This window comes from Physeter macrocephalus, chromosome 18, assembly GCF_002837175.3.
Source record: "Physeter macrocephalus isolate SW-GA chromosome 18, ASM283717v5, whole genome shotgun sequence".
NCBI classification, from domain to species: domain Eukaryota; kingdom Metazoa; phylum Chordata; class Mammalia; order Artiodactyla; family Physeteridae; genus Physeter; species Physeter macrocephalus.
In genome coordinates, this window is record NC_041231.1 from 71,651,629 (window position 1) to 71,669,724 (window position 18,096).

Sequence of the window (18,096 nt, forward strand, 5' to 3'; positions counted from 1 at the left end):
GCCTTTCTGAGAAGAGGTCTACTGGGAAGAATGGACTTGTGGGCTGTGTGAGTTGGACAGGTTGCTTGACTTCAGGGATAATGATTGTGTCCTCGTCATGGGATCGCCGGGGGGATTGGGCTATAGGAGGAAATTAATGTAAAATGCTGGCACATGGTAAGTGCTTAACCTCAATGACAGCTATTGTTATAATCACATCAGGACTTTTGCTTTACCGCCAAGCCAGGTCTTCTTAAAAAGGTGGGCTCTCGGTTCTTGGGGTTCCCACAATGTGTCCTCAAGAAGCTTTGGGTCTCCAAAATGGGCATATTTCCTGGCCCAGAGTCAGCGAGAAGCTGATGTCACCTGTTGGCTCTTGGTTTAGGTTAGATGTTCAGTTGCCCAGCAGAGCCCAGAGGAAGCAGGACTCAGAAGAGGTTGGCTTTGAGGGTTGAGGAAATAAGTTTCCATCCGGATGTCCCTGAGGGAGGGCAGGCTGAATTTTGTGCACATGCCCTGTTGGTGGGGGCAGGGAGGGAGTGCAGGGGGTGTGTCCCTGGAGGAGGAGAAAAGGAGGGGGCGTGGGAAAGGACCTGCAAAACACAGGTCTTGTTTCCTCTTCTGCAATGTCCACCCCGGGGCCCCAACAAATGAGCTTCACGTGGAACTGAGGTGGGAAAGCCCCTGATGTGGAACCTGTCTCCTTTGAACACCTGGCTCTGCACAGGGCCCTGGGGTTGGGACACTCTGGCTTCTTAGAAAGAAACTGAAAGCCCTTAGGAGAAACTCCACCACTTCCCCTTCCTTAAGAGGAACTTGGAGTTGCCCTGACAGGAAAGTCTTGGTGGGGCTTCTCGGAAGCTGCCACCGCTGCTCTACTCAGGAAAACCGCAGGCCGCGGGCCAGGCCTGGGGCCAGGCTGGTGGAGAGCTGGCCATTGACAATGTTACGGCCAAGTTGAATTGGGATGCTGCCAAGGTTTTCTCTTCAGCTCCACCTGCCACCTCCTCTTTGGGGAGGCCCTCATGCTGCTGTCCTCTCTCTCAGACACCCAGGGTCCCCTCCCCGCCGTCCTGCAGGGCTCTAACCCGGACTGTGCTTGTGTCAGTGCGACAGCCGCCCCTACTGTATTCACCACCCACCATGACTCATCCATCCCGCAGACAGGTACCGACCCTCTAGTAGGGGGAACTGGGGGACCTAGTAGCCACAGGGAACTACGTTTTGGAATAGGTCACACCCTCTGAGCTGTCTCAGATGGCCTGGTGAGTTGAAAAAAGGGCATATACTGGGCACACAGAGATGCCTGCCTTAACGGTGGCTGCTGTTTGCTTCATTCATTTCTAGACTGGACACAAGCTTCCCTCTGGGGGCTGGGGGGTGCCTCTCCCCTTCCCAGACTCATCCAAGGGCAGCTGCTGCAGCAGCAGGAGACAGTACACAGGGACAAATCACATGCAAGGCCCAGCCACAAAAGGGGCTAAGAGACCCTCAGGGCCTAAGTGTTAGTACAAATGTGCCAGTAGGTTTGGCACCAGAATCTGGCCATGCCATTCCCCTGCTGAAAACTTTCCATGGCTCCCCACTGCCTGCAGGGACAGAGTCCAGACTCTGTGACCCATGTGTAAGGCCCTTTGCTGGGGCTCCCAAGTCTCCTCTCCAGCTCCTCCCCTGGGCTTTGCTCTGTTGAGCCTCTGTTTTCTTCACCCACCCAGCCATCTCCTGCTCACATGCTCAGACCTAGCAGGGCATGGATTTCCTGGGGAAGTTGTCCCTGCCCCTAATTCCAGTCTAGACGGGTTAGGGGCTGCCTCTGTGACCTCACCGGGCACATCCCTCCCAGGACCTTTATCCACATCGCCTAGTGATTGCCTAGTCTCTTGATCATCGACCAGCCAGAGCTGTGGGCTTGGCATATCTCAACGAACATTTGGTGAGGGAAGAAATGAATAAATAAGTGAATTTAATGCTATCTGCCAGGCCGTGTGGCTGAGAGCCCCACGTGCCCACAGGTCCAGACATCCATGTGTGGATGTGTCCATCCAAGTGCAGTGGGAGGAGACACGTGCTTGCTTGTCACGGTGTCCCTGAGTGTGTGTGGGTCCCTGCGTTTATCAGCCAGCATCGCTGATGATGTGCTACGGGCCAGCAGGTGGCACTGCGGCCCTCTACTGAGGTGTTTGTCCATCCTGACTGCCACTGGCTGTCCTCACTGGAGGGGCCTCAGCAGGCACACAGAGCCTGCCTCCCTCAGCCCACAGGAGGCCAGGCTGACTGGGTCTCATGCGGAATCACTCTGGTCTTCTGACTGAGCAGCCAGGGCTCTGATGCCGCAGTGTGCAAACTCCCGTTCAACCCATGTCCGTGGCACTGTGTATGCCCAGAGCCAAGCCCCACAAGGGAGCCTGAAGTCCAGGCAGCCGCAGAGCACAAAGGTTAAAATAAAAGTATGGGCTCAGAGTCCCAGCTCTGCCTCTGACTGGCTGTGTGACCTTGGCCAAGTCCCTTAACCTCTCTGAGCTTGTTTTTTTTTGTTAAGTGGAAATCATGGCAATGTGTAAAATGAAATAATCGATGTAAAACAAGGACCACAGTGGGGCTGTATCATAAGGCAGTGGCTCTCAAACTGTAGCCCTAAAGGGCTTGTTAAAACACAGATTGCTGGGCTCCACCACCAGAGTTTCAGATTCAGTGGGTCTGGGGTGGGACCTGTGAATTTGCAGGTCTAACGAGTTCCTGGGTGGTGCTGACGCTGCTAGTCTGAGGACCACATTTTGAGAACCCCTGGATACAGGATACTCAGAGTCAGTTGAGACACAAGGTTATAAACACAGCACAAAAGCAGCAGGTTTCTGGTGAGATATAATGGAAGCAGAGGAGATGGAGGGGCAAACTCCAACGGCTATAGGGGCCCAAGGAAAAGGGAAGGGACATACCCCTGTGGCCTCAGCAGTAGGAAGGGGAGGAAGAGTGGCCTCTGGACCTGGCTCTGCTCCCTCCCGCCACTATTCTCAGCTCAGCCTCTGGGCAGTTATGCTGGAGGAAGTGAGCCCAGGGGCCGGCTGTCCGGCTGGCGGGGCACCAGGCCTGCCTTGCTCCACGTGGCTGCTGCCTTTCCCTGAAAGGGATGGGTCAGTTGGTTTTCTGCTCCTGGCTTGGCCTCTGCTGTGCTTCCTCAGCTTCTGGGAACTCACATTTCCTTTCTCTTTCTTTTTTGAATAGTGCTTTTTAATCAAATTATCATGAAGGCAAAGCATGTCCATTTTAGAACATCAGTACAAAGCAGAAAAGTGTAAAGAAGAAGATGAAAATAGCGATCGAAGTTCCAGTCACTCAGTGGTAATCACCATCTATTTCCTTCCTTGTATATGTGTCTCATGCACAATATTGTATCCACTTGACATTGTAGCATAAATGTTGTCCTTTGACATTAAAACCCTCTTGAGGCTCTTGATGCATTAACTGCTGCCAGCGTTTCAGGTGACTTCTCCAGGGGAACCTCCTAGAAAGGGACTCACTGGGTCCAAGGGCATGACTAGTTTTAAGACTCTTGATACATATGGACAAAATGCTTTCCAGAAACATTGTGCAGGTTGATGGTCCCATCCAGGGTAGGAGGGGAATGGCAGCTGCTGGGCCCAGTTCACAACATTTGAAATGAAATGAGGAGGCCATGCGGCCACAAGGTGGGAGGGAAGAAGGGCCCAGCACTGTCCAGCCTCAACGTCCTCCTGGGCAGTGCCACGCCCCATGCCATGCTCCAGGTGAAGGATATGCCATCTTTGGCTGGACCTGGCCTGGGCAGAGCTGCCGTCACGCTCCTGGAGCCAGGGTCGCTCTCGACCTTGTCACTTTCTTGCATACCTCCTGTCCAGTCTGCAAATGCTGTTGGGACTAGTTTCAGAACATCCCGAGGTGACCACTTCTTCCCACTCCACCACCACCAACCTAGCCCATCTCTGCCTGGATGGTCTCAGCAGCCCCCCACTGTCTCCCTGTCCTCTTCCATCCCTTGCCCCATTACAGCCTGTCTCCATAGCAGCCAGAAAGATCTTTTTGAAATCTATGTCTAACTAGGTCACTCTTCAGCTCAAAATCCTCTAATGGCTCCCACCTCACTCAGGGTTAAAAGCAAAGACCTCAGTATGCCCTACAAGCCTTTAGGATCTGTGCCCCCCCCACTCCCATTACCTCCCTGACGTCACTTCCTACCACTCCCCCCCTTACCTACTCAGCTCCCTGATGCTCCTCAAAACACCCAAGCACACTCCTGCCTCAGGGCCTTTGCACTGCTGTTTCCTCTGCCTGGCACACTTCCTCGGCTATCCACGGGCGTCCTCCGCTCAAATGTCATCTCAGAAGCAACCACAAGCTAATATGACTTATTCTGGAAAGGCCCTCCCTGACCACTGTGTTCTTTCCTTTACCCTGTGTGATGCTGCTTCAGGGCACTGCCCACTTACTCGATTGTCTATTTTCCTACTGGAAGAAAACCTCCACGAGGGCAGTTCTCTCTGCCTATTTTGTTCACTGCTGTATCCCCAGCACCTGATGCACAGTAGGTGTTCAGTGAACCTGTTGAATGGAAAACTGAATGAAAGATTTCAGCATCTGGGTATGTGTGTGGTTTCTCCTCTAGACCCTAACTTGCCACCTCTAAGTCTCCAGCTTATGGACAGCGCCCAGCACATGCCAAGCACCCGTGTAGTGTTTGCCGTGAAAACGAACACTTGAGAGGAAGAAGGAACTTGAGGCAGGGCATGGGAGACTGCTGCACGGAGACTGGGAAACTGGGATTCCAGTTTCCTGCCACTCACTATCATGGAAGCCTTGGGCAAGTCCCCTCACCTCTTTGAACCTTGGTTTTGTCATCCATAAAATGGGTATGATGATACCTGTACTGGCAGCATCACAAGGCTGTGGTGAGCATTAAACGGCAAATGTAGGTCAGCAAAGCACAAGGACAGCCCTGTCCAAGCTGTAGCTCTTCTGTGAGGCTCTGCCCGACACCCCCCTCACCCCACCGACCACTCCTGCTCTGAGGGCCCAAGGAGCCCTGCTGGTGTTTTCACATGCGGTGTACTTACAAGACTGTGCACCCTTGAGACGGGGCCAGGCCTCACCATCTCTGTATCCATCACCGGGCACTGTGCCTGGCAGCTGGGCAGTGCCCCTTGGACATCTGATAACTGGCCAACAAATACATTCACTGAAAGCAATAGACGTGTTACTGTGATACAAATAAATAAGGATGGGGATTTCAGACCCAGACAGGGCTGTGGTGAGGCAACCCAGCTGGGGGCTTTTTGGGTTCTGGGTAGGAGGGCCTGCTGGGACTCCAAGTGCCCCGACTGAGAGGAAGGGAGAGAGGTACTGATGGACCGGTCTCGTTGACTCTGGGACAGGGCCTGGCCAGCTTCCTTCCCAGACCTCTGCCGCACTGGCCACATCTTCTGGGCTGTGGGGCGGAGGCCTGGCTGCCCACCTGCATTCCTTGCTCTGTGTACCCATGATCTCATGCTGGCCCTGCGGCCGCCCACGGGACAGGAGGCTTTGCCCCACTCTGCAGATGAGGAAATGGAGGCTCACAGAAATCAATGCCCCGACTTGGGTGGTCATCTTGCCTGGGCTTGGGCAGGCACCCTGGTGGGCCCAAGGCTCCAACGGGCAGGTGGAATGTGGTCAGGGAGACCCCCTTCACACTGTCCAGTCGGGCTTTAAAAACCCCATTGATCCTATGCTCCCACTTAATAAACTCTGGTCAACAGGTCGACTGACTCTCCCTAGGGCTTCCCAGCGGGGTCCTGGGGTTTTCCAGGCCCAGCTGCCTTCCCTCTGCAGACTCGGTGACCCAGACAGGGCTAGCTGACAAACAGGCCCTGCCCAGGAGGGCTGTGGGATGCAGCGAGCGAAACTCCTTTTAGGAAGGAAATCATCTCAAAGCCAAGGTTGAGAAACCAGTGTCTCGCCAAGGCCTGGGGGTGGGGGAGCCCAGGTGAGCCGACTCAGTCCTCAGGAATGGGAGGAGGCTTGAGGGGAGGTGGGCACTTCCTCCCACCCCAGCCCAGTGTCCTGTTCAATCCTTACTGAGGAGTTTCCTGGTGACAGGCAGTTACCTGTCGGCCGCCCGTGTGGGAAGCAGCTTGGCGTGGCCCTCACCATCTCATTAGCGGTGATTCACCCAGGACTCACCTAGCTGTCAGGGACCTGCCCCACTGCCCGCCGGAACCAGCTTGGCTGGCACCCTTGGAGAGGCAGAGACCCTGTTCCTCCTGCTCTCCAGCGTCCGTGGCATCCAGGGCAGAGCCTGCCTGGCACACAGTCAGAACTCAGAATTCATTCATTCAACTGACAAATATTTATTGCACACCTACTGTATGCCAGGCACTGTTGCTAGGTGCTAAGGATACAGAGTGAACCAGGCAGACCCAAATCCCTGCCCTCCTGGAACTCACTTTTCACGGGGAAAGACAGACAGTAAACAAATAAGTATGTGACTCATACGAGCTCTTGAAGACGGTGGGTGCTGTGGGGAAAAAGCAGGGAAGAGCGTGAGATAGGGGTTGCAGTTTTAAGTAGAGTATTAGGGTGTACCTCTCTGAGAGGTGATATTTGAGGAAAATCTGATGAAGATGAAGGCGTAAAATAAGGGAGGGAAAAGGTGTACTAGAAACAGCAGGTGCAAAGGGCCTGGGGTAGGAATGCAGAGTGGGGGCCATATTTAAGGACCGTCAAGGAGACCAGTGTAGCTGAAGCAGAGCAGGCAAAGAGGAGAGCAGTGGAAAACAGGGTCCAAGGCTGGGGGCGGGTTGTCCAGACTGTGCAGGGTCTTATAAGCCTTTGTAAGAACTTTGGCTTTTACTCAGCTGAATTCTGTCAAAATTCTCCAAAATCCCCCACACTGAACCCAAGACAAGTTTCCAGGCTTCTGCCTGGCTCAGAAGCCAGAGAGCGAAATCAAGGGTCAGGGGTGGTTTCAGAGAGGAGGGTCTGGAAGGATGAGTTTGATGAGCAGAGGGGTTGCTAACTGTGGAGGATGGGTGAAGAGGAAGATGCCAGTTTGAGAAACAAGTACCTACTGCAGAGGGATGTTGTGGGGAGAGGAAGAGAAGGGAGCAGAGGCTGAAAGGGAAAGAGAAGGGAGCAGAGGCTGAAAAGGAAAGAGCCCAGCCACCCCAAGCCTGTCCTTCTTTTTTTTTTTTTTTTTTTTGGTTTTTTTTTTTTGTTTGTTTGTTTGTTTTTGTTTGTTTTTTTTCAGTACGCGGGCCTCTCACTGTTGTGGCCTCTCCCGTTGCGGAGCACAGGCTCCGGACGCGCAGGCTCAGCGGCCATGGCTCACGGGCACAGCTGCTCCGCGGCATGTGGGATCTTCCCGGACCCGGGCACGAACCCGCGTCCCCTGCATCGGCAGGCAGACTCTCAACCACTGCGCCACCAGGGAAGCCCTGTCCCTCTAAACTCATCTGGGACACACCCACACTCTGCTCCAGCTTCTCTCTCAACTCTGGGCCTTTGCACATGCTGTTCCCTCTGTCTGGGAATCCTCACTGTTCTTTGCCTGGTGAACTCCACTCAACCTCCACAAAGGCGTCCCTGAGTCCCCAGAGCAGGTGCTTCTCCCACCAGCTCCGCACTCTACCCCACCCCACCTTTGAAGCATTTTCACACTGGGTCATATCTGCCCCCTGAGGGGTCTCACTTCTCCGTGAGATGGTGCCTGTGGACCACATGGGGGTTTGCTCACCTTTCCATCCTCTGAGCCTGACGCAGAGTAGGTGCTGAAACAGCTGAATGAATGAGGAATCGCTTGCTAGGATTTGGATCCCTCAGAGGTTTCAGAACAGTAACAAGACCAGATTCACATTTTAAGAAGATGACTCTGGGTCAGTGTGCATGGAGGTGGGGGGGGATTGGAGGAGGGTGACAGCTAAGAGGCTACTGCAATAATCCAAGCAGGGGCAAGAGAGTGTCAAGGACGGACAGAACCAGGGTGCCAGCTGCTGGGAGTGAGAGGAGGAGCAAGATCTGGGAGCAGTTTTTATTTTTTAATTTTTAAAAAAATTTTTTTATTTTTTATTTTTTTGCGGTATGCGGGCCTCTCACTGTTGTGGCCTCTCCTGTTGCGGAGCACAGGCTCCGGACGCGCAGGCTCAGCGGCCATGGCTCACGGGCCCAGCCGCCCCACGGCATGTGGGATCTTCCCGGACCGGGGCACGAACCCGTGTCCCCTGCATCGGCAGGCGGACTCTCAACCACTGCGCCGCCAGGGAAGCCCCTCGGAGCAGTTTTTAGAAGGGACATCCACACTGGCCCTGGGGACGATGAGGAAGACGGAGCAGAGGGTGGGGTCCAACTTTCCCTCTTGTGTTTTGCGTCCTTCCCTCTGTCCTGCCCATGGATGGACAGAAACCACTTCTCAGACACAATACAGCACAGTGGTTACAAGCCCAGGCTTTGAAACCTGACTCTAGGTTCGAGTTCCATTTCCACCACATATTCGCTATGTGACATCAGGCAGCTTTACTCAACCTCTCTGTTCTTCGGTTTACCCATCTGTAAGGCAAGGATGACAACTGAGGATCAGTTACTGGATTTCATTGATTCTAAGATTCCTGTTTTAACATTTCTGAAATCTGGGTGAGTCTTAAAATCAATGGCATGTCATGGGTTAATTGGCAGCATTCTTTAGTGATACCTCATATGTGGAATATCTGAAGATTGATGGAGCCTCAGATTTGACAAACACAAAAATATATGGAGAGAGTTCCTGCGGAGGGTCCCCGGGGAGAAGGTGGCGCGCAACGAGTGGAGGGAAGGCGCCCGGGAGCCGGAACCGGCGCGGGAGCTGTGGGCCCGCTGTCCCACCAATACACAGAAAATATCAGATTGACATTGGAAGCTCACCCTATGTCAGGCACTTGTGTTGGAACGCTTCAGCTTCCTAAGGACTTCAACGAGAGTCAAGTTCAGTCCATGAAGGGCTCGGTCAAAGAGCTTGAATGTAATCAAAGCGAACCATAGCCACTGCAACGGCATGTAATTTGATCAGAAGTATTTGCACATGAACAATATCAAATCTCAGGCTTGACTGGCAATTAGCAATTCTGTGATAATAAAGAAGAATCTGAAATAGCTCTTGAGTTAATAAATCTTTTGTGTGTCTTAGCTGAGGATTCAAAATCTATATTCTATGAAATAATGCCATTTGCAGCAACATGGATGGACCTAGAGATTATCATACTAAGTGAAGTAAATCAAACAGAGAAAGACAAATACCATATGATATCACTTATTCGTGGAATCTAAAATATGACACACATGAACAAATGAACTTACCTACAAAACAAACAGACTCACAGACATAGAGACTTGTGGTTGCCAAGAGGGAGGGGGATGGGGGAGGGTTGGATTGGGAGTTTAGGATCAGCAAATGCAAACTATTATATATGGAATGGATAAACAACAAGGTCTCATTTGCAGCAACATGGATGGACCTAGAGAATATCATACTAAGTGAAGTAAATCAAACAGAGAAAGACAAATACCATATGATATCACTTATTCGTGGAATCTAAAATATGACACACATGAACAAATGAACTTACCTACAAAACAAACAGACTCACAGACATAGAGACTTGTGGTTGCCAAGAGGGAGGGGGATGGGGGAGGGTTGGATTGGGAGTTTAGGATCAGCAAATGCAAACTATTATATATGGAATGGATAAACAACAAGGTCCTACTGTATAGCACCGGGAACTATATTCAATATCCTGTAATAAACCATAATGGAAAAAATATGAAAAAGAATGTACATATATATGTATAACTGAATCACTTTGCTGTACACCAGGAACTAATACAACATTGTAAATCAACTATATTTCAATAAAAATAAATTTTAAAAAAATAAAAATAAAAATATATGGAGAGACCAGTACCTGGCATGCCATAAGGGCTGAATAAATGTTAGCCATTATTTCTGTCATTGTTTGCTTTCTGGAGTGCTGTTCGTCGTACAAGGTAACAGATGCCCCATCAGAATAAAGAGACGAATATAATCTGGAGCTAAAAGAGAAAAGGAGCTAATTCATAAATAGCTATAAAGGTGAAAGAAATCTTAGTAAATCCCCCCCCCCCCAAAAAAAACACCCAAAGCGTAATGCTTCCTGTGAAAGAGCCCATAGAATTCTGCCAAAGTTCCAGAGAAAAACTTCAGAAATTCCTCCTTTACAATGGAGACCAGAACTCCTGGCTCCCTGGCCGGTAGGGGGAACCAGGGCATGTCCCCAGATGACTTCGATGGTGTTCCCTGTGTCCTTTCGAATTTCCCTGAGTCACCATTACTCACTGCCCACAATCAGGGCTCAGCTACCTTCCAACCAGGAGACCGATGCCCTGGGATCAAGGGGCATCCTCAAACAAAAGTGTGATTATGGAGTGTTCAGCACGGGTTGTAAACTGTCTCTAGCTCAGGAGAGCAGGGTGACCCTCGCCGCTGTCTTATTTTTGGCCTCTCGGGTTGTGTTCCTGCCTACTGACTTGGCAAATCCTGGGCGACTCGCCTTGTTTTCTCTCCTCACTTAAATACATGTCTGGAAAAAGCCTCCACCCCCAGACCCTGCTGTGTGTGGAAATGGTGACAGGCCTGGAGGAGGAGGAGGAACTAGTCGGCTGGTTCTCGGAGCCTTCCCCTGGATGAGGGGGAGAAGAGTTGGCCCAGGCAGGCGCTCTTAGGCCCAGCTGCTCAGGTCAGCGACGCTCCCAGGGGCTGGTCCTGAGTCCCTTCAGGCTCAGCCAGGGCCCCCACCCACCCCAGCTCTTATTCTCTCCTGCTCTGTCTGTGTTGACGAGAGACCATCTCGGCTCCCTTCGCTATGTCAGCCTCACAGAAAAGTCTCTGGTGACAGGGACCGGTTTGCGCCTGGGATTGGAGGGCAGTGAGGCTGAAAACTCAGGAATCCGACCACGCACAGGCAGCATGCACATGCTGGATGGCAAGGGGGTGGATGGAGGTAGCTCTGTAGCCGGCAGCCGGGGCCAGCTCTCAGCAAGGACGGAGGCAGGACAAGTGTGCCCCGGACACTCTCCCGGGGAGAATGAGGGACTGAGCAGTCAGCACTGGGTCTCTTGGGAGACCCACCCTTTGAACAGGACAACTGCCCTCTCTCCTGGCTCCCAGACAACAGGCCAGCATTCTTCCAGTGCCCCAGTCTGATGGCATCTTCATTCCAGAACGTGCAATCTACTGCAGATCTTTCCAATCACGAGTTCCACTGAGTCCCTTCTCTGGGCTGCGGTGAACACCAGGACAGTTTCAAAGCCTTGGGACATGCCATCCCACCCCTCCCATTTGCACGGGGAAGATGGAAGTGACAAAGGCACGCTATGAACCCTTGAAGGAAAGCACTGCGTGATACCTGGGGAGACAGGTATTATCATTCCCATTTATCATCCCCATTTTAAAGACGAGCAGGCTGAGGCGCTGGGAGGTTAACAGCCTTGTCTGGGGTCCTACAGTTAACAAGTTGCAGGTTTGGACTTTTCACCAAGGTCTGTCAGTCACCAAGAGCCTTCACACTTGACCTCTGTTATCACACTGCATGCTTAGCAGGTGCTTGACAAAGCCCCTGGCACACCGGGCAGTGGGGGTAGGAGTGCTTAATAAACAGTAGCTAGGACTTCCCTGGAGGTCCAGTGGTTAAGACTCTGGGCTCCCAGTGCAGGGGGCACGGGTTCGATCCCTGATCGGGGAACTAAGATCCCGCATGCCTCATGGTGCAGCCAAAAAAACAGAAAACAAACAAACAAACAAAAAACAGTAGCTACTGTGATAAACAATACTGATACTGATCTCATAATAACTCACAGAGGTTGCATTTTTGTTCGCATTTTAAAGATGCAGCTGAGGCTCAGAGAGGCTTCATAACTTGCCCAAGACCACACAGTTAGTAAGTGGTGGAGCCGGGTCAGGTTTGAACCCCAGTCTCTTCTGACTTCACTAGCCATGGTCTAACCATTGCACTCACTGTCTCTTTGGGGAAGCACCACTGGCCCTGCTCAGCTGCACCCCTCATAGATTGAGATTCTCTCTCTGCAGGGCCCCATATCTGGAATTTTCTCTTGCTCATCTCTCTCCCCTGGGCAGCACCTGAGTTTTTGATGCAGCTTCCCAACTGCAGGGACCTCTTCCAGCTGTGCAGCACCCCATGCAAGCCACCTCTTTACTTGGTCTCTGTAGTGCCTCGAGGCCCCGCCCCCAGAGTCCTTCAACAGAGCCCCAAAGCCCTGGCTTTGAACTTCTCAACAAGAATTTCTTCACCAAAGGTAATCTCGGGAGACATGTCAGGAGCAAGATAACAAGTGGGGAGAGGTCACTGAGAAGGATGAGAAGGGCTGCCCGGGGGGTGGGGGGGCGGGGTGGGTGGAATCTGCTAAACCCCCGCCACCCCCCACCCCCCCGCAGCGGGTCCCTTGTTTCCTTTGTGGGATCTTTGGAGCCAAAGCAAATATAGCAGCAGACTTGGCCAAGCTTAGCAGCTCATGTGTGCGCCTCCCCATTTGCAGGCCACAGTGGACAGCTCTCAGCAGGTTGAAAGCCCTGGCATCCCTGTCCAACTTGGCTTGAGTCTCCAAGGATCACAGACAAAACACACTCCTTTGACCAAATGCTGGGTCAATCCTGCAATCGGACTCATTTGCAGCATTTCTGGAGTGGTGAGAAGAAATGATAATAGTTCTGCAAAAAGAGATCCTGTTTACTTCACACATTAAGATGGCTACTTAAAAAAAAAAAAAAGAAGATAACAGGTGTTGACAAGGATGTGGAGAAATTGGAAGTATTGTGCACCATCAGTGGGATTTTGAAATGATGCATCTGCTATGCAAAACAGTATGGAGCTTCCTCAAAAAATAAAATAGAACTAGCCATATGATCCAGCAGTCCTACTTCTAGATGTATACACATCCAAAAGAATTGAATGCAGGGTCTCAAAGAGATATTTGTGCACCTTTGTTCATTGCAGTGTTATCCACAATTCCACCAAGAGGTGGAAGCAATCCAATGTCCATTGAGGATAAATTGAAAAACAAAATGTGGTATATTCATACCATGGAATATTACTCAACTTTAAAAAAGAAGGAACTCCTGTCACATGCTACAACATGGATGACTCTTGAGTACATTTTGCAAAGTAAAATAAGCCAGACACAAAAGGACAAAAAGTGCATAATTCCACTTATGGGAGGTATTTAAAGTGGTCAAGTTCATAGAAACAGAAAGTAGAATGGTGGTTACCGGGCACAAGGGGTAGGAGAAAATGCGGAATTGTTGTTTAACGGGTATAGTTTCAGTTTTGCAAGATTAAAATGTTCTAGAGATTGCACAACATGTGGATATACTTATCACTACTGAACTATATGATTAAAAATGATTAAGATGGTAAATTTTATGTGTTTTTTTTTACCATAATTAAAATAACATTTTAAAAGGGAGGGAGGAATTCCCTGGCAGTCCAGGGGTTAGGACTCAGCGCTTTGGGGCTGGACTCATTCCCTGGTCGGGGAACTGAGATCCTGCAAGCCGCGTGGTGCAGTCAAATAAATAAATGAATAAAAGGGAGAGGGAACCTGTTGATTTCCTCACTTTGGAGGGATTTATAATACTGACCAAGCTAGGCACTTTATACATGTTATCTTCTTTCATTCCCACCATGACTTACTGTGGTAGGCGTTGCTATTCCTTGTTTACAGCCTGGGAAATTGAGCCCCAGTGAGAGAAACTGACTCACCCACAGTTTCATGGAACTCAGTGAGGGGAAGAGCCCCAATTTGTACTCAGATTTGTCTTCGTCCAAATTAGGAGTCTTGTCTCTGCCCTCGTCCCCCTGCTGGCTGAGTGTCTCCTGATTCAAGCTCCCAATCACTGACGGAAAGAAAACAAACTTTTAACATGAGTGCTCCATTTCCCCAAATGGAGCCCAAGGTCCTGGGTGAGGCCCAATGCATCTTCAATTCCTCGACTTGCCAGGGGAATTAAGCCGAGTACTGGGCACACGTAGTTACTGGGTAAAAAACACTTGAGAAGTAGTTTACATTGTTAAACTTCTCCGAGTTGATATTGTTCAAGTTCGCAAAAACTCCAGGAAGGGTTTTTGTACTAGGGGCAGGGTGCATGCGCAGCCCTTGGGGCGCGCGCGCATGCGACCCATTAGCGCGAGAGCGTTATCACGTGACCGTTACCGCGGCAGTTAGAGGTCCGGCTTCGCTGACTGTCAGCCTCAAGGTGGTCCTCGAGGCGGAGAGCGCGGTGAGAGCCGGATGGCGGCCTTCTCCCTGGGGTCTTCCAGGCCCTCTGGCTGGCGGGTGAGCTGGGGGGCCGGGGACAGGCTGGGGGATGTGTCCTCCAGAGCTCCAGGGCCCTCGCCACAGCCGCCCACTGGCCGGGGCCCAGGCCTTGAGGCAGCAGTGAACCTTTCCCCCATTCCCCGCTCGAGGCTGTTTGGAGCAGTCCAGAGAGCTGTGGTCCACATTCAGTGTCACTTGGGGGTAAGTCGCTCCAGCTTGCACAGGCTGGGAATTCTCTTCACCCCATTTACGTTGCTTCCCTTGCGGGAAGTGAGCCACTTTGGGCCCATTCGCCTTTGAGAGCTGGGCCACTCTGGCCAAAACTTTTGTTTTGTTTTCAATATTTAGGTATTTATTTGGTTGCATCGGGTCTTAGCTGCGGCCCGCGGGCTCTTCGTTGCGTGGGCTTCTCTCTTGTGGTGCGCAGGCTCCAGGGCGTGTGGGCTTAGTTGCCCTGCGGCATGTGGGATCTTAGTTCCTGGACCAGGGATCGAACCCGCGTCCCCTGCATTGGAAGGCAGACTCTTAACCACTGGACCACGAGGGAAGTCCCTTGGGCAACTCTGTTTGGAGGCCTCTGACTGGGAGTGGAAGTGGAATTTTTTTTTTTTTTTTAATTGAAGTAGAGTTGATTTACAATGTTGTGCCAGTCTCTGGGAAGTCCCTTGGGCAACTCTGTTTGGAGGCCTCTGACTGGGAGTGGAAGTGGAATTTTTTTTTTTTTTTAATTGAAGTAGAGTTGATTTACAATGTTGTGCCAGTCTCTGTGGTACAGAAAAGTGACTCAGTTACACACATATAGACATTCTTTTTCAATATTCTGTTCCATCCATTATGGTTTGTCACAAGGTATTGAATATAGTTCCCTGTGCTATACATTAGGACCTTGTTGTTTATCCGTTCTTTTTTTAAATAATTTTTAATTTTATTTATTAATTTATTTATTCTATTTATTTATTTTTGGCTGCGTTGGGTCTTCATTGCTGTGCACGGGCTTTCTCTAGTTGGACCAAGGATCGAACGCGTGTCCCCTGCATTGGCAGGCAGATTCTTAGCCACTGCGCCACCAGGGAAGTCCCTATCCATTCTAAATGTAATAGTTTGCATCTACCAACCCCAAACTCCCAGTCCATCCCTCTCCCTCCCTCCTCCCCCTTGGCAACCACAAGTCTGTTCTCCATGTCTATGAGTCAGTTTCTGTTCTGTAGATAGATTCATTTGTGCCATATTTTAAATTCCACATATAAGTGATATCGTACAGTATTTGCCTTTCTCTTTCTGACTTATGGAAGTGGAATTTAGACTACAACTCCTCTGATTTTCTGTGTGACGGTAATTTATCTGTTGTGTTTTTGTGTGTATCATTTTGGGGTGAGCCACTCTGGTTTGTTTTTTTTTGTGGGACTTTTGTTTGTGGGACCATGATTGTTATTTGTATGTTGTATGTGTGTGAATCAGTACTTGCACTGGCTAGTTGAGACGTCTTTGGTGAATAATGGAGCTGCGTGTGACGACACCAGGTATCTTTCCCTATTGTGTTGGAATTCGCCTGTGGTGAAGCATTGTTTGGGATTTTCCCTTTGCAGTGATGGGGAAGCTCCCTTTTTGGTGCTAGGGAACTGTGATCCTGCAAGACTGTTTGGCATTGCATTTGTTTGGTTGATATTTGATAATGCCTCCTGTGATAATCAGAGCTCTTTCCATTTTACAGGCCCCCTAGAGTGTATTTTGCAAAACTGGGAGATTTTTAGTATGCTCCTAGAAAGAGAGAGAAAGTAGTTTGTTTGTTTGCTTGTTTTAACACTGCGTGGCTACTATATTCTTTAGACTTCAGAGCAAAATTGGTTATGATGAAACTCCTTTGAAATTCCAAAATTGGTTCTTTTTGCATATGCTGGCTTAGAGAGAGCTGGCTTGATGGAATACTTTTTTCAGAATCCTGACCCTGAGAAAATAAAAATATTTCTAGGAGAAATCTTGAAGTTAACTAAGTAAATTTAACTTATTTCCACTGTTATTTTTGGTTTTGCATTTGCCAGGTGAATTGCCATGACACACACAGTCATGATTCCCTGTCTTCCCATTTGCATGTTGTTTGTTGTTAAAGAGAGGGATCCTTGTTTGAAAAAGTTGAGGAAATTGTTGGACTTCACCCTTTTGTTTCTGTCCTGCAGGAATTAGATTTTGTTCTTTGTGTGTATGTTTGCATTTGTCTTGTGTGTAAGTGTGCTGGCTATGGGAAACTCAAATTTGTTTCCCAAATGCAGCCCCTTGAGGTGCATTCTCCAGAATTGGACCGCTTTCAGTTATAATATTGCTGAATTAACTTGTAAATGAGCTATATTTCATAGACTTAAAAGTAAGCACTTACAAATTAAATACTTCCTAATATTTAAAAAATTGTCCAAGGGTGGGGTGAATTGGGAGATTGGGATTGACAGATATCTATGTATAAAATAGGTAACTAATGAGAGTGTACTGTATAGCACAGGGAACTCTACTCAATGCTCTGTGGTGACCTAAATGGGAAGGAAATCCAAAAAAGAGGAGATATATGTATACATATAGCTGATTTACTTTGCTGTACAGCAGAAACTAGCACAACAGTGTAAAGCAACTACAGTCCAATAAAAATTAATTTTAAAAGAAAGAGAGAAAATTGGCCAAAATGAATTTCAGGCCCTCATGATTTTGGAAATATGCAGTACTGAATTGATATCTTGTACTGAAGCGAGCTTAAGCTTATTGGTTTGTTAAGTGTAATACTTCTGTTGTACCTAGGTATACTAGAGATCAAATAAGACCTTATATCTGTTGCAAATTTGTCAGCAAGGAAAATAACATGATATGATGAAACTTTAAGTCTATCTAAAATAGCCTTTCCAGATTTTGGTAACTTGAAACTGAACTAAGTTAAATGGCAAGAATTTATTGACTATCTGGGTCATTTCAAATAGGATAAGGGAATTCCGTGGCAGTCCAGTGGTTAGGACTCCAAGCTTCCACTGCAGGGAGCACGGGGTCAGTCGTTGGTCGGGGAAATAAGATCCCGCATGGTGCGCCGTGCGGCCAAAAAAAAAACAACCCAAAAAACAAAAATCAAATAGGATAAAATATTGGAACATTGGTTGCTGGGCATATCTAAGTTTACCTATCTTTGCATTCTGAGGAGAGGAAAACTAAAGCATAAGTTTCCAGTCAGAAAATGCTGGTATGAGATTGCCAACAAACACATGAAAGAATGCTCAACATCACTAATCATTAGAGAAATGCAGATCAAAACTACAATGAGGTATCACCTCACACCAGTCAGAATGGCCATCATCAAAAAATCTACAAACAGTAAATGCTGGAGAGGGTGTGGAGAAAGGGGAGTCCTCTTGCTCTGTTGGTGGGAATGTAAATTGATACAGCCACTATGGAGAACAGTATGGAGGTTCCTTAAAAAACTAAAAATAGAACTACCATGTGACCCAACAATCCCACTACTGGGCATATACCCTGAGAAAACCATAATTCAAAAAGAGTCATGTACCACAATGCTCATTGCAGCTCTATTTGCAATAGCCAGGACATGGAAGCAACCTGGGTGTCCACTGACAGATGAATGGATAAGGAAGATGTGGTGCATATATACAATGGAATATTGCTCAGCCATAAAAAGAAACAAAATCGAGTTATTTGTAGTGAGGTAGATGGACCTAGAGTCTGTCATACAGAGTGAAGTAAGTCAGAAAGAGAAAAAAAAAAAAAGGTTATGAAGAACCTAGG

At 49.2% G+C, this 18,096-nt stretch overlaps 1 long non-coding RNA gene across 1 annotated transcript in view; it reads right to left on the reverse strand.

Annotated features, from left to right (window-relative positions):
• Positions 1 to 7,884: 7,884 nt before the first annotated feature.
• The window catches only part of LOC114484207 (uncharacterized), a 65,643-nt gene continuing 55,431 nt past the window's right edge, over positions 7,885 to 18,096 (reverse strand). The window contains exons 6-8 of the long non-coding RNA XR_008615666.1: positions 9,921 to 10,047; positions 8,884 to 9,003; positions 7,885 to 8,532 (exon numbers count right to left, since the gene is read on the reverse strand). This is a non-coding gene — a long non-coding RNA (uncharacterized lncRNA). The remainder of the gene's footprint in view (positions 8,533 to 8,883; positions 9,004 to 9,920; positions 10,048 to 18,096) is intronic.